Consider the following 15,260-nt stretch of genomic DNA (forward strand, 5'->3'; position numbering starts at 1 on the left):
TATTTGTATGGCACATCCTCAGTGCAAAGATTGCCCGGAATTTCTCATTTGAACGGAATGCGTTGTCAAAAGCATTTTTTAGGCTGGTACATCCGTCAGTGCTTTGTCTGTTTGTAAACAAGTCAATGTTTGATATATTTTCCCATCTTTAACCTAGCTTTATCTTATTTCAGATCGGCTCTCCTTGTGCGAAGGCTCCAGGTCACGCGGTCCTGAGTCGTCTCTTCACAGACGCTTTTGCATCGAATGTCGATTTCAATGGTGTTTATCCAGATTTTTAGTTGACTGCCTGGTCCTCTTTTTCCCTCTTTTTCCTTCTTTTCTCCTCCTTCACCGAGGGTCAGGCAGACCACCAACGAAAAGCAATTAAAGAAGCAGTGGATTGATTGCTTACTTCTATAATTTTTGTAAGGGAGGTAAATATCTAATGAGACAGCCAAGCGGCAATTAGGGCCCTGCGCTCGAAATTGGGGCGGATCCCTGAATTCTCTTATTTGGGTTTCCGGTTTAGACAGTTCCTGGGCTAGACGGGGAGCCTCGAGACGGTTTTACTGCGAAAGGTGCGAACCGGTGATCTAATCCTAGAAGGATGGGCCGCGAATCAACTCAGCGAGCGCTAGATTAGTGCAGAAACGTACAAAGTCGTGACAACCTTATGGTCAGGGCTAAATCGGGAGCGCTCGAGGGAACTTCTAAGGCTAAGAAAGCCGCACCTATCGAATTTGGTGGTTGTCTTTACCGGGCATTGTCCGTTAGGTGAGACTTGGGATTGCTTCAAGTCCTTTCTGCAGAAGCTGTCTGGAGGATGATCATCAGCACCTTCTCCTCAGCTGGCCTCTCTCGTCGGGCTAAGATTCAGACATATGAGCTCTCATTTTTTTGCTAAGCCTGCGGATATAAAAAAACTAAATAATTGACGCGTATAGTTCTGTTAGGGGTTTCTATTTGTGGTGTGCGTCTTGATGTTGTTCCACAAATGGAGGGACCTATGGTTTTAAGCCGGCTCCGAACGGCAAATGGTTTTTTTATGAGGAGTTTTTTCATGACAGAAATACACTCGGAGGTTTGCCATTGCCTGCCGAGGGGCGACCGCTATTAAAAAAAAACTTGTTTCTATAATTTTGCTGATAGTCATGTACCGAACCATTCGGCTAAGGGAGCCGAATATAGCACGCTTAATTATCACATACCTGGTAAATTTCATCAGCAGTTTGAAGCGGCATCTGTATAGCATCACAATGGACACATTTGATTCTTTCTCCAATTAAGCTCTCGCACGGGCAGCCATTTATCCTAGCCTAACCTAAATATTAACTGATGTAACTGTCTCGCTCGGATCAATGCAGCTAAATAAATACCATGTTCGGGTCCATGAACTTATTAACAAAGACATCAATATCAGTGATGCATAAATGAGTCCATGAAAAAAAGAACGCTTCTCAGGCCAAAACCAAAAACACACAATAAAATCGATTATAACCTAAAGTTTTGTTGATTTTTTTCTATGATTGTTATAGTGTGGACTAAGTCCGATATCCTTCCGCCGGGCCAAACACAAAATGAGGACTATTAAGAATGTTTGCGAATTGAAGCGTTGGAGGTAAAAAGTGCTGTTCAAGTTTCACTCAAGTTCCCTCTTCAAGGAGAGCATTCTGAGACGCAAGATTTTAAAAGGCGTGTATTGGTTTCCATGGAGTTTGCTTTGAAGTTTAAAATAAAAAATAATGAATAATTGCAGCGTTAAACTTTTATTAACTAATTAAGGCCACCAGAAGTGAAAGTTTCTAGCGCTTTTTGCGATATAGGAAATACTTATTATGATTGATGATTGACCCGGCATCCGACCAACGGCCATTCTAATGTTCAAAGGTAAGGAAATTTTCCAAAAACTAGGTGCTCAAATATTTTTTTGATTTTTATTATGAAATTGGCAAAATTTATTAGTTTTTCCTTTTATTTTGATTTGCCTGCAAAATAAATGTGTGTGTCCCACTGTTCTTGTATTCTTATTGGTCGACTTCTTTAAACGCAAATGACACAAACTAATCTACTTTTACATACATATATTCACAAATATAGTAAATATTACTTCCAACACATACACACCTAACCATTGATCAGATTGATATTAATGGATATGTACATACATATGTATGTGTGTGTACAGATATTGTGACATGAATTCCGGGCTGACGCTTCCGATCCAGATGTGTGGGGCATGACTTAAATTGCCGAGATCAAAACAAAAGCGACACATACCAAATCTGGAGCCAACGTTTTAATGGTCAGTTGAGTATATTCCAAATGAATGGGATAGTTGCCTGCTGTTGTTTTGTTTAGGAAAATGAAGTGGATTACATGGTTATGATCGGATTTGAGGTCTTTGAAGCATTTTAAAAGAAATACATAAATATATCAACGACATCAAGAAAGACCTAAAAAAATTGGAATCATTTACGTGGAAGTAATTGTTTTTTTCTAAGTAGATTTTTATACATTGACGTAAGAAATGGGACGAGATTAAATGTGCAAAAAAAAGATAATCCCTTTACATACATACATATGTAGGCAATATACATACATACATACTTACATATGCAAAGATCTGAAGCAAACAATTTTAAGGTTAAGTGGACGGAAGTCTTTTGGGGGAAGTTTATGAAGTGACAAGTCAGACTTTTGCCCGTTATGCAGTTATTGCGTTAGAGTTACGATTTAGTCTTGTTTTTCATAACGCATACATACATAGGAAAATTTTAACACATCACACTGTTAGTATGTAAAAATATAAATCTGCTGACAAACGACAACGTTATTCACATTAGGTCAGTTCATGAAGGAAATAATTTGCAAAGTAGGGGAAAGTGAGAGATCAAAATGATATTTCATTTTGAGGGGAAGGCAGCTGATCGCAAAGTGAAACTAAACACGAATTAAAATATGCGAACTGAGTCAAAGTTCAAAATTTCAAAAAAGGTGATTAAAATGGATAAAGTAAGTAAATATATATTGTACTATTTTAGATATAATTTATAAAGTTTATTTGAAGTAATATATTAAATAGGAATCGGCCAATGATTTAGAGGTATGTACTTCTGATCCACAATCTCCAGTCACCGTTGCTGCAGTTTCCGAAACACAAATCGAAAGCGTTGAGTTTTATGCTTGTACTTCTTGGTTATTAACTAATTTGGTAATATACATATGTATGGACATATATGCATAGACACAAAGAAGAAAGCTGTGATTGCCACAATAATACGATTGCTAATGGAACAATTTTATCAGCTGTTCGTAAGACTTGCGAATCGTTACTAGCTTTGCGTTCATGCACTTCTTTTGATATTTTTCTCTTTGAAAGCGAATTCTCGAAAATTAAGTTACTGCCAAGTTACTGGATAATTTTTACATGAACAAACCTATTGCCTCACCCACACGATCGTTTATGTGTATTCTCTAAATAGAAGAACGAGAATGCAGAGAACGCACTCCTGTACCGTTCGTCCTATTGCGACGGACATTAATGCCAGGTATGGTTTGTAAGGCTATTCGGACGCACTAAATGGTGTTGAAGTCGAGATATTAGTAGAGATCGTACTTATGGTCCGATAAGGCTCCTACTCAAATTTCACAATTCAAATCACTTATGTATGTCTAAATATTTCTAAAACCCTTGCTCATATATAAAAGTTAATTAATAATTATATGGTATATATAATATAATAACAATTCTACACTATGCAATCTAAATGGAAAAGAAGACGTTGAACATTTTGTGGAAGATGCCCAATAATATCGCAAATTCGTGTTGCAAATTTCCTTGAAAAAAGCTAGTTGGCTTCATAAATGCTGCTTTAAAGTACAGCGAATTAATTGTAAATGAATTTACGTAACACGCTAAACATACAGATAAGGGGTAGACTATTCGCAAAGTTAAAGAAAATCCCGATTTAAGCGCTCCAAAATTAACAAGCAAAGTCGAAAAATACTTTGGCAAGATCTGAAACCCTGATACTGTTCGTAGAGTTCTGCGCGAAGAAAATTTTCATGGAAGAATTGCCCGAAATAAGCTGTTGATTAATGCTCGTAATAGAAAACAAAGAATAGAGTTTTGTTGACAACATTTGCACAAAGACATTTCGCTTTGGAAGCCCGTTGGTTTTGCGGATGAAAACAAATTTAACCTTTTCAGGTCTGATAGGAAGTCTTGCGTTTGGAGAAAACCAAACACCGCGCTTCAACCATGTAATTTGATCTGAAACGGCCACTACAGGAAGAATGGGATAAAATAAGTTCCTATTATACATGATATACTATGAATTGCCGATTAAAAGCTGTTCTGAATCAAAACGAATACCCCACTAAGTATTGGCCGTAATCATGAAATCGAAATATTAATGTTTTTGTGTTTTTTGACCTGTGGCCTCAAAACTGTAACTGAATTATTTTAATTTGCCATATTTTTCTTAAGTAGAAGAAACATTTTTTGTTATTAAGGGGGTAGTATGGTATTTTTTTTTTTTTCATTTTTTTTTTTTTTTTTTTTTAAATTATATTATTCTATAACATCTTAAGATTATTGTGTGAAAGTTTGAAGTGCATTAGAGTAAAATTGACAAAGACACAAAGGATTAAGTATCTACCTCTCCAACCGGATTTCACGCTGCCGAAAATAGCTACCTAATCTATAAACGCGTTTTTCTCACACTTGCCTTTTTTACGGTCGGTGTCCACTGTAGATTCATATCTACTGCACCGATTCTTTTCAAATTTGGTTTTTTTGTTTCTTTACTTTATTCACGAGGTAATGACGTCGAGTTTTTTTTTTTTTTTTAATTTTGTCATATTTTAAAACAACAAAGTTTTCAAGTTTTTTTATGAAAAATCGGTGTTTTGACTTCAAAGCGCTTTAAAAAATTAAAAAAAAAAAAAAAAATTCGACGTTGTTACCTGCGAAACTTTATTAGCTGATGAAATCAATTTGGTTTTTTGATTTTAGTTAATCCAGTAATGAGTTCTGAGGGACACCGCAATAAAACTTTTTTATGAGACGTCCGCGAAGATTCGCTGCCACCAACTCATTTCTTCATAAAAATCAATGAAAATTTCACACAATATTCTTTAAATATGACTTTATAATGAAGTAATTTTAAAATTTTGAATAAATCAACTGTGTCGACAAAAAAAATTTCGAAAAATATGCTTGTTTTACACCGAATTAACCATACTACCCCCTTAAATAAAACATGTTACTTAACAATAAAAAAAATTTAAGATTTTTTTCTCTAATCGAAATACCATAAAATAAATTTCATATTTTAATAATTTTTTTTTTTGGCTGCATCAAAAAGCTGTGAGTCACTGTATATCGCATATTTCGGCAGACGATCTTTAAGGCTATTGCCGTTTCTTCCTTATTTTTTATTCTACATATTCTACTTTACATGAAATTCGGCGCAAAATTAATCACCCTATAGGATGTTTTATAATTTTTGCAAATGGCGTCGTACGTCGTACGTATGAACTAGACAGCAGCACTCATTTCATTTCATTTTATTTATATTAGTAGTACACAATAAGACTTAAGTCTTTTTAAAGTATCATACTTCAGCATTTTTGTATGCAATTAGAACTTTCTTTATCTAAATGTTTACAACTATTCATAAACAAATCAATCCAATATATGTAATATAACTTAGCAGTAATAAAAAACAGATGAGGCGGAAATGATGCTGAGCGGAATGTCGGACGTCCAAAAGGACAAGAGTTCACGGCGGTTCTCAGAAAACAGTCAAGCTCGGTGGCTTTTGGATGCTTCTCTTGGTATGGAGTAGCACCTATTCACCTCATAATCAATAAAATGGACAAATTTATTTACTAGGGCATACTTCAAGGAGCGTTGTTACCATTTGCTAAGCGGAATGTGCCACTTCCGTGGATTTTTATGCAAAGTAATGACCCAAAAAACTTGACAATGTTTGTACGTGAATGGTTCTAACAAAATAATTTTAAAGTCATGGATTGGCCAAGCCAGTTACCCGCCAGTTGACCTAAACCTCATTGACATCCTTTGGGGAGATTTAAAGAAACGAATCGATAAAAATAAGAAAGATTTATAGAAAAAACTCAAAGAACTGTGGTATTCCACTCCCACAGAAACCTGCCGTAGGATTATCAATTCCATGCCAAATCGAAAACAAAAAAGCATTAGCAATGAAGGTGGACACTGTGGTTGATTAACCTTCGGTAATTTAAACAGAATTTTTAATAAAATCACCAAGTTCTTTTTGTGTTGCATCTACTTCTATTTTGTACCTATTTTAATGGCATGAATATTCCCGTTTTGTTCCTATTGTCACTAGTGTAAAATTTCAAATATCTTTGAATTATTATTTATATATGTATGTTATATTCATCTATGAAATAAAAACCACAAACAGTTTAGTATCTGTTATTACAAGGTCAAGTCCAAAATAAAAAAGACTGGCGTCATAAAAATGTTTTGATGGCGCCATCTTTTTAAGGGGTTACATGGGTTTCGTGGGTTCAAAAAATCGATTTTTTGTTTTTTGGCTTATTAATTTCTACAACATCTCAAGAATATTATCCTAAGATTTCAAGTCCATCCGAATAATAGTTTCGGAGATACAGCCTTTGGAAGGTGTGCGCTCCAAGCCACTTTTATTGTTACTCAAAACTTGAAACGCGTTTTTCTTGGAACCGTGTTTTCAAAGTCGGTCGTCAAATGCTGTCGAAAACTACTCAACCGATCTTGATTTTACACAGGTGTTCGAGATACAATTTACTCGTGTCTGGGCGAAGGATTTTGTTTTTTTTTCAATTACCACTATTTAAAAAAAAAAAAAACAGGCAAGCAAATTTGACCGAAATTTTCATTTTTTTGGAAAAATGTTTGCCAAAATTCCAATTTTTACTTTTTTTTCTTTCCTTCGTTCAAGCACGAGTTTATGGTCTTAACTAAAGCACTTATTTTTGTTTTTTCATTTTTGATGAGCCTGTCAGGAGTTATTCTGACATCGCGGACGCACCTTTTTTTCGAGGGGTCACCGGAAATGACGTCACAATGGAGGAGTTTTAATTTTTTTCTTTTTGTAAATTTCAAAAATTATTCTCTAAATATGTATCTATAAGACAGAAAAAAGTGTGAATTAAATAAATAATTTTTTACATAGGAAAAAAAATATTGAAAATAGGCCTTTTTTTACCCGACGAAACCCATGTAACCCTTTAATCAGTTAGTGCCTTGGAAGTTACATCTCTAGCTGACTTCCAATGAAGGTTTGGTGACATTCGGTTTAGTGGAAGCGAAGTTATTGCGTCTAAAGTGTCAGTATGTTTGTGTTATCGGTACAAAAATGAGTTGCAAACAAAGAACTAATATCAAATTTTGTTTTAAAATACATAGGTAAACGTTTACCAAAATATTTGAATTGGTGAAAAAAGTTTATGGCGATAATTGTCTATCTCGTGCCAGAGTTCATGAGTAGCTTACACGTTTCAGAGATGGTTGTAACGACATAAATGACATTGAACATTCGGGCCGCCAAAAATCAATAATCACCGAAAACTCCATCGAAGTTGTTCGTAAATTTATCAAAAATTAACCGAAATCATGGTTGAAATTCATGGAATCGGAGTTGAATATCTCCAAAACATCGATTTATCGCATTTTAACTGATCATTTAGACTTACGAAAGGTCTGTGCACGTTTCATTTCGCACAAGTTAACTGAGGATCAGACATTCGAAAGACCTCATTAAAAAGGCCTCATTTTGACTGGTGATGAAACGTGGTGTTTCCAACATGAACCTGAAACTAAGCGTCAAAGTGCCGAATGGAAGGCCCCAGACGAGCCACCACCCAAAACTTGATTTTAACTTCTCCACCACTCGCATTTGAAGAAGTCAAAACTCAAGTCGATGCTCATTTGTTTTTACAATTCTAACAACAGAGTTCGTACCAATGGGCCAAGCCGCCTATGCAATTTTCTATCTTGGCGTTTTGTGACGTTTGTTCCATCGCATTCGTCGAATTCTCCCAGAATACTGCGAAGGAGGAAGCTAACGCTTATTGCATGATAATGCACCATCTCATCGATCCACTCTTGTGACTGACTTTTTGACTAGAAATCGCATTTTAACCATCAATCACTCACCGTATTCGCCTAATATGGCTCCCTGTGACTTTTACCTATTCGCAAAATTGCATTTCGTCATTAAAGGAAATCGTTTTGCTGCCGTAGGGGCGATCAAAAAGGCTTGTCCCGACATCCTGAAGGACATACCGGTCAATGACCTGAAACACTCTTTGGAAAAGCTTTTAGATAGCACAAAACAGTGTTTCGAGGCCAGAGCCAACTAGTCTTGTTTATTTTGGACTTCACTTGTATTAACTTAAAAAACTTTAATTTTCCGCACCTATTTTGAGGACTATATGTGTATGTATGCGCTTCAAATTTTAACGCTTCATGCGCGCAAAATTGTGAAAAACCGGCATCAGCAAAATTTTTGATGCAAGAAGGAAGTAAGGAATAAGTAAGCAAAATCGTTTTTTTTTTCTCAAATTTTCGTAACTTATTGCGCTCAAATGGCACTAATGCGCAATACATTGTGCTCATTTAATGTTTCATCATCTAAGAATTAAAAAAAAAAAACGATTATATATACCATCTGGATTCAACCTTTTTATTTTGAGAAATTTGCCCACTTTCTCACTTTGCCTCTTCTTTAAAATGTCGGTCATAAGCCAATCCATTTTCCTCAATCAGCATTGACTCCTTAATTTTATTTATATTTTAGAAGCAAGCTACTGAAATTTCAATAAAATAAGACAAATACTAAAATTTATTGAATCCATGACGGATGCACAATAGATGTTTCAGGTTGGACTGCCAAATCCCCTCGTAATACTAATAATAGCAAGCCACTGCCATGGATTTCCGAGTTATAATATCTATTGCCAAATTTAACAAAAAATTCATTACTAAAATTTCACTTCGCTCAAAAGCAAACTTCGCAAAATATCCACAATATTTAGGTTAAGCTGAATATCTGCAACAGAGTTGCAGTATTGCAGTATTGCATCAATTATTGAGTAGCACCAATAAGCCTTATGTCGGAGTATGTATAGCGAAAAGAATTCAGAAGGTGTGGCCAACATCAGACCGTTAACTGGTTCCAGAAGAAATCAGCTGATTTGCTAACGTCACATAAGGCATGACGGCGATTTGTTTACGACAAAGCTGAGACTGTGTTGGTGATATATGTATATATAAGTAAAACAACACAGCCATTGCCTATATTACTTCGTTGCCGCTTAAACGGGGACATCGTAACAGTAGTTACTCTCACTATTTTGCTTCGAATGGCCAAACCTTAAAACCTATCATCCTCGGGAGTGTTCTAATCGATCCTCATGATTCATTTCCTCTGTAAATATATTTCTATGGCTGTATATGAACATACATACAATCCGGTTCACATGATTAGCAGCAATAATTTTTATGGAATAAAATGGTTATTAAAGCAATCGTATTTGATCTAGTAAACCAAGATTTTCTGATAATTCAAGTGAAGACTAAACATTCATCAAAATTATTATTTCATCTAACGGTATTTCGCAGCAGTAAAACTACAGCAGGTGCAATACAGTGCTTGATTAATCGGTTCACTTGAATATAGGCACTAACTAAATAAGAAAAAATAATAATAAATTTGGAAACTTTTGTTTTATTTATAAGTTACTGCGTAAATACGTTGATGACTGGATTTGTACAAATTCTCTCCAGATAGCCCAATGAAATTTCATACGGCCTAATGTTTCGAATTAAAGCATTTTTGTCTTCAAACTATTGCCAGTTCTCAAAAACTTTACGAGTCAGCCATGCATAGATTTTCAATAATGTTCAGATCTAGGGAATACGGTGGGCATGCTAAAGTTTCAACGTTTTGGGGCGCAAACAAAGTTTTCCCCCTTTTAAATTGTGTACAAGTGCATTACCCTGTTGAAAGACCCAATTAATAGGCACGAATGTGTCACGAATCTCGGCAAAAGATGATTCTAACGGAGCTTCATAGTTGTTTCCTCGTCATTTTGTAGTCTACAATTTTCAATTCAAACGCGCCATAGTACGATATTGCTCCTAATGCCATAACACCATCTTCACGGCTGTGATGCCTCCTCCATTACCTTTTCTCCTTTCTCAAGTCATGGAAACAGTAACTGTATCCATCGGGCCCATCCAGTTTGAACTTCTTTTCATCAGTAAATACTACATTTTTCCAATCACCGGGATCGTTATTTGTAACAGAACTCCAAGCCATGCGGTCCTTGGCAAAATCGAGACGTCGTTCTTTGCGAAATTTATTGCTTCAGATGTGACACATTTTGAATGGTCCTTCGAACGGTGGATTTTCCGGCTACAAAATTTGGCATTTATTTAATTTTTGCTGTTGAAAGGGCGGAATTTGATGCAATCCTAAGGATTTTGCGGGTTCCCTTCGTTGTCAAAGCCATCGTGGTTCTGCCTTTGTAGTTCTTACCATAGGAGGCAGTTTGTCTCACGTAAAGTTCCACCACACTTGGACTTCGACCAATCTTTTTTACACAAGTTAGCGATTTGAAAGTCGCTCTGAGATCAAGATATCGATTTGTCCTTTTTTGCGTTCTGTCAAACCTTTCTGCTTTACAATTTTATAAGAATTAAGAATTATTCGACCAAATACAATGAATGCTTAAAAAAATGTTTCCTTTTCACAGCTTTAAAGCGCAAATATTTAAGGAAGGCAAAGTGAGTGTCTCTATTCAAGTGAACCAATAAATCAGGCACAGTAGTGCTACTGCTGTAGTTTTACTGCTGCGAAATACCGTTAGATGGAATAATATATTGATGCGTGTTTATTTTCAAACCTTAGAAACTTGGCTTTAATAACCATTTTCTTCCATAAAAATTGTTGCCTCTAATCAAGTGAACCGGATTGTATGTGTTTTTGTAACTTCTTAATATTTAGTTGTGGGGTGGCTTATTCAATTTTGTCTGTGGTACTAAAAACCAAAGTTACAAACAATGACAACGACCGCAAAGTGGCGCGCGGCAGCATCATCACATATATACATATTTCGATTGCCAAATATGTCTGCCATTCCTTTTCATATCTTTCCCTCCACCACTTATCTGTCATTGAAAATAAGCACCACCATTTCCACCGCTCGTTTCTTTTTGTTGCCACGAGTTGAGTGCAAGATAAATTAATCGATATATTTTGTACAAAATAATACAATACATTCATGCTTCTGTTGTATGTATGTATGTCTGTACATTTACGGATAAACATAAGGTATGTATTTATATACTCACACATATATATGTATATATGCTCATACATGAGTGCTACTTATTATCTCCAAAGAATGCGCGCGAGTCATTTTCAATATCACAGTTTTCGCTGCTTTAGCGTCTTGCTTTCGGCTATTGTCAGTGTCGCACGCGGCTCTGATAGTTCATCCTGCATTCTGCAAGTATCGATGCCTTGTGCCCTTTGTGTTGTTTTTGTCCGTTGTACCATTTGGCCGCCGTTTTGGTCAAATCAAATACTGATGGCGTGTATGTGTGTGTGCGTAACCACTAGTATGCTGAGCCCTTACACACCACTCATATACCCTAAAACGAGTACGCGTAGTTTCATTATGTATCTACATACATACACAGTATGTATGTGTATGTGACTATTATTTGTATGCGTCCACAGATGCGCGTTTATAACTATGACAACCCTAAGAGCCGCCCATGTCATAGGCATTGTACTAAATTTCCAAGTGCCATACAATTTTTTTTTTTTTTTTTCATTTACAATGAATCAGTCGAGAAACCATTCATTCGTATAAAAAAAAACCTCAAATAAAATAAAACCAACTGCTCTAACAAGTAATTTGATTTATGTTTCACGCAAAAGTGCGGTTTGCCTTCGTTGCTCGCATCCTCGTTTAGGCCTTCAAGGTTTATAGGCTTTGTCAAGGCATCGCGTCAATATTAAAGTTGCTCATTTTTGACACCTTGACGATTTGGTTGCATATGACTATGTATACATATATACCTGTATGTACATACATATGTCTATGCGCATTTCAACATTTATCAGTTTTTATGTTCTATAACAGGCTCTAGGCGAATTTCAGTTCCGAGATCCAAGTAATTTTTCTTTTAATTCATGGAGACTTAATGAAATTTAGCAGCATCTTCAGCGTTTAAAATTAGGACAATAGATTGGTGAAAGCAAGCCGCATAAATATCAAACCGCCAAATGAAAATCACTGTAGTACTTCTAATTACTAGTACCGCTCGTGATCGAAAATTCTACCAATAAGATTTCCCGTTGGCGGCTGCCGTAGCCGAATGGGTTGGTGCGTGACTACCGTTCGGAAGTGCGCAGGCTCGAATCTCCGTGCATGAAACACCAAATTACCGATAAAGTTGTTCTAATAGCGTTCGCCCCTTAGGCAGGTACCTCTACCTGACATTTCTATTTTAACAGAGCTTTTTACCATAAGTATAGAAGTTGTAGATGTGGGGTTATGATTTCAAGACTAGTCCTTAATCTTTGCCTTCAATTTCAGTTCTAAAACTGCGACAACCACGAATGGGAAACGGTCCTAAGTTCTGAATTATAATATCGGATAAATTTTAGAAACAATGTGAAATAAGTTCTAAACAGCCTAAATTCCTTTGGGTCAGAATTCTGTATTTTGAAAATTATATAAAGACAAAATAATATAGAATTAATATTCTGGGTATAAAAATTCTGTTACAAATTTGTTTTAGGGCATAATTCTGTATTTTGTGAAATATTGCAAAAAAAATGTTTGTCATGTTTTCAATGATTACTCAAAAAGAAGTGAAACCAATTAGCAATTCAACAAAAATATATAGTAGATGCTAAAACATAAACAAATGTGTCCTTGAAACAGCTTTCATTGTTATTTATTTATTTAATTAAAATGTAGAAAATATAAAAATTTCCTTCCAAAGGAATTACAGTTAACAAATACAAAATAATTACTAATTACATAAAAAAATGTATGTGGGTGATTCTCCGCGTAGCGCAGAATTCAGTTCATATTATTATTGGTTTTTCGTTTTACAATTAAATAAAAATCAACCCGTAATCTTCAAGGTTACGGATCAAGAATGAAATATGCATAGTGGGCCGGACAAAATGTTTATAATTTTTGTGTTTTTATAAACAATTTGATTGTAAACGCTGGTGTGTACTATATAGCTATTGACCAATCATTTTTTACCAAACTAAGCTGTTGGATTTGTAGGAGAATTAAATAAGGCTTACCCTTATATTGTATTTTTCAATTTTTAATTGTTTAACAGCAATTGTTTAAATAAATTATGAAAAAATTACAATTTTTCAAAACTATGAAGCGACATTCATTCTACAAGAAAAGTTAGAAGGATTTGGTAATGGAAATATTTTTCTTTAAGTCATACTTTGTTAATAAATCATTATAAACAAATAGCGCTTCAAATGGCTCCAATTCAGGCTTCATTTTAAGCACATTAATTAGATCTATATAGGCGGCCGCCGTAGCCGAATGGGTAGGTGCGTGACTACCATTCGGAGTTCACAGAGAGAACGTAGGTTCGAATCTCGGTGAAACACCAAAATTAAGAAAAACATTTTTCTAATAGCGGTCGCCCCTCGGCAGGAAATGGCAAGCCCCTGAGTGTATTCCAGACATGAAAAAGCTCCTTATAAAAAATATCTGCCGTTGGAGTCGGCTTGAAACTGTAGGTCCCTCCATTTGTGGAACAACATCAAGACGCACACCACAAATAGGAGGAGGAGCTCGGCCAAACACCCAAAAAGGGTGTACGCGCCAATTATATATATAATCAGATCTATTGAACTATTGAGTTCATACGCAAATTAGAATAAATCAGTTTAAAAGTTTGGACATATTTTTATAATTGGTTTAAATAATGATTATTTAATAGTTAGAAATTATACAATACAATAAAAAGCCTAATTTTTATTCGTTTGTGAATTCAACGGTTATTTTGTTTATGGAATTTTATGCGGTAATTTATTTTTATTTATCAAACTAGATTTAAATAAAACTTATCAAACTAGATTTGGAAATTTACATTAGCTTTGATTCCTTTAATAACTTTTGTTTTTGTCTTTATTTGTTTACACAAATTCGCTAAAATTGCACGTGCAACTATTTGAATAAAGCACACGGCTTAATACTCGCCCAAAAAGGCTTCACCATACGCAGATGCTTCACCGTGACGCACATGTAATACTGATTTTTTAAACAAATTGTCGATGATTCTCAACTTTTTTTGATGTTGAGGCCATTTATATTCACTAGACTAATAGTACTACACATTATTTAAGATTAATTATAAATCATTATTAATTGTATTGCAAAATATATGGAGGCTTCTCTGTGACGATTCTGTTATTCCCAAAACAAGTTTGTTACTTCGAAGGTATAAAAACCAAAAAATGTTTGCCTTAATGGATCAAGTTAGCAAAGTTAAATGTTGCTTTTACTAGAATAAAATTAATGTGGCATTTTAATTTTATGTAAATAATCCAATTTTATTGATAGGCTTTACCGTGACGCAAAAAACTGGGGACCAGAAATGTCATCCAAAAAAGCATTAATTTTTTTTTTTTAATAAGTGTTTTATATTGCTCAATTATACTACCTTGCACAATTCCAAAATGTCAATAACAGTTATACTGATTATTATACTTGACTAAAATATTGGTTTTTATTTTATAAGTGATGCTGGGAACAGGCTACACCGTGAAGTTTTGGCACTGCATTCGTGACTGCACTTTTGAAGAAATTTCCTTTTTTTATATATATAACTACTGGTTTTTGTTTGTAAACGCAAAAATTACTTTTTCACGTTGGATTCATTACTGTAAATACTATTTATTTATTTAAAAACGTCTGGGACATGGAATTCTGCGCTACGCGGATAATCATCAATATACAACTTAAATACAAATATTCCTTTAGTTGTTTTGTCGCAGATTTGTTTTTTCTCGAGAAAAAATTATAATGAAAATAACAAACAAAATAATAATAGGACTATGAATAAGTTCGTGCGGTTTTTTTCGAAATTTGAAACTTTATTGACGTAAAATGGTTACAAATTTAATATTCAAAATATTGTCCATCGCTTACTACTACTTTTTCCCATCTTTCTGGCA

This window comes from Anastrepha ludens, chromosome 2 (assembly GCF_028408465.1).
Source record: "Anastrepha ludens isolate Willacy chromosome 2, idAnaLude1.1, whole genome shotgun sequence".
Lineage (NCBI taxonomy): Eukaryota > Metazoa > Arthropoda > Insecta > Diptera > Tephritidae > Anastrepha > Anastrepha ludens.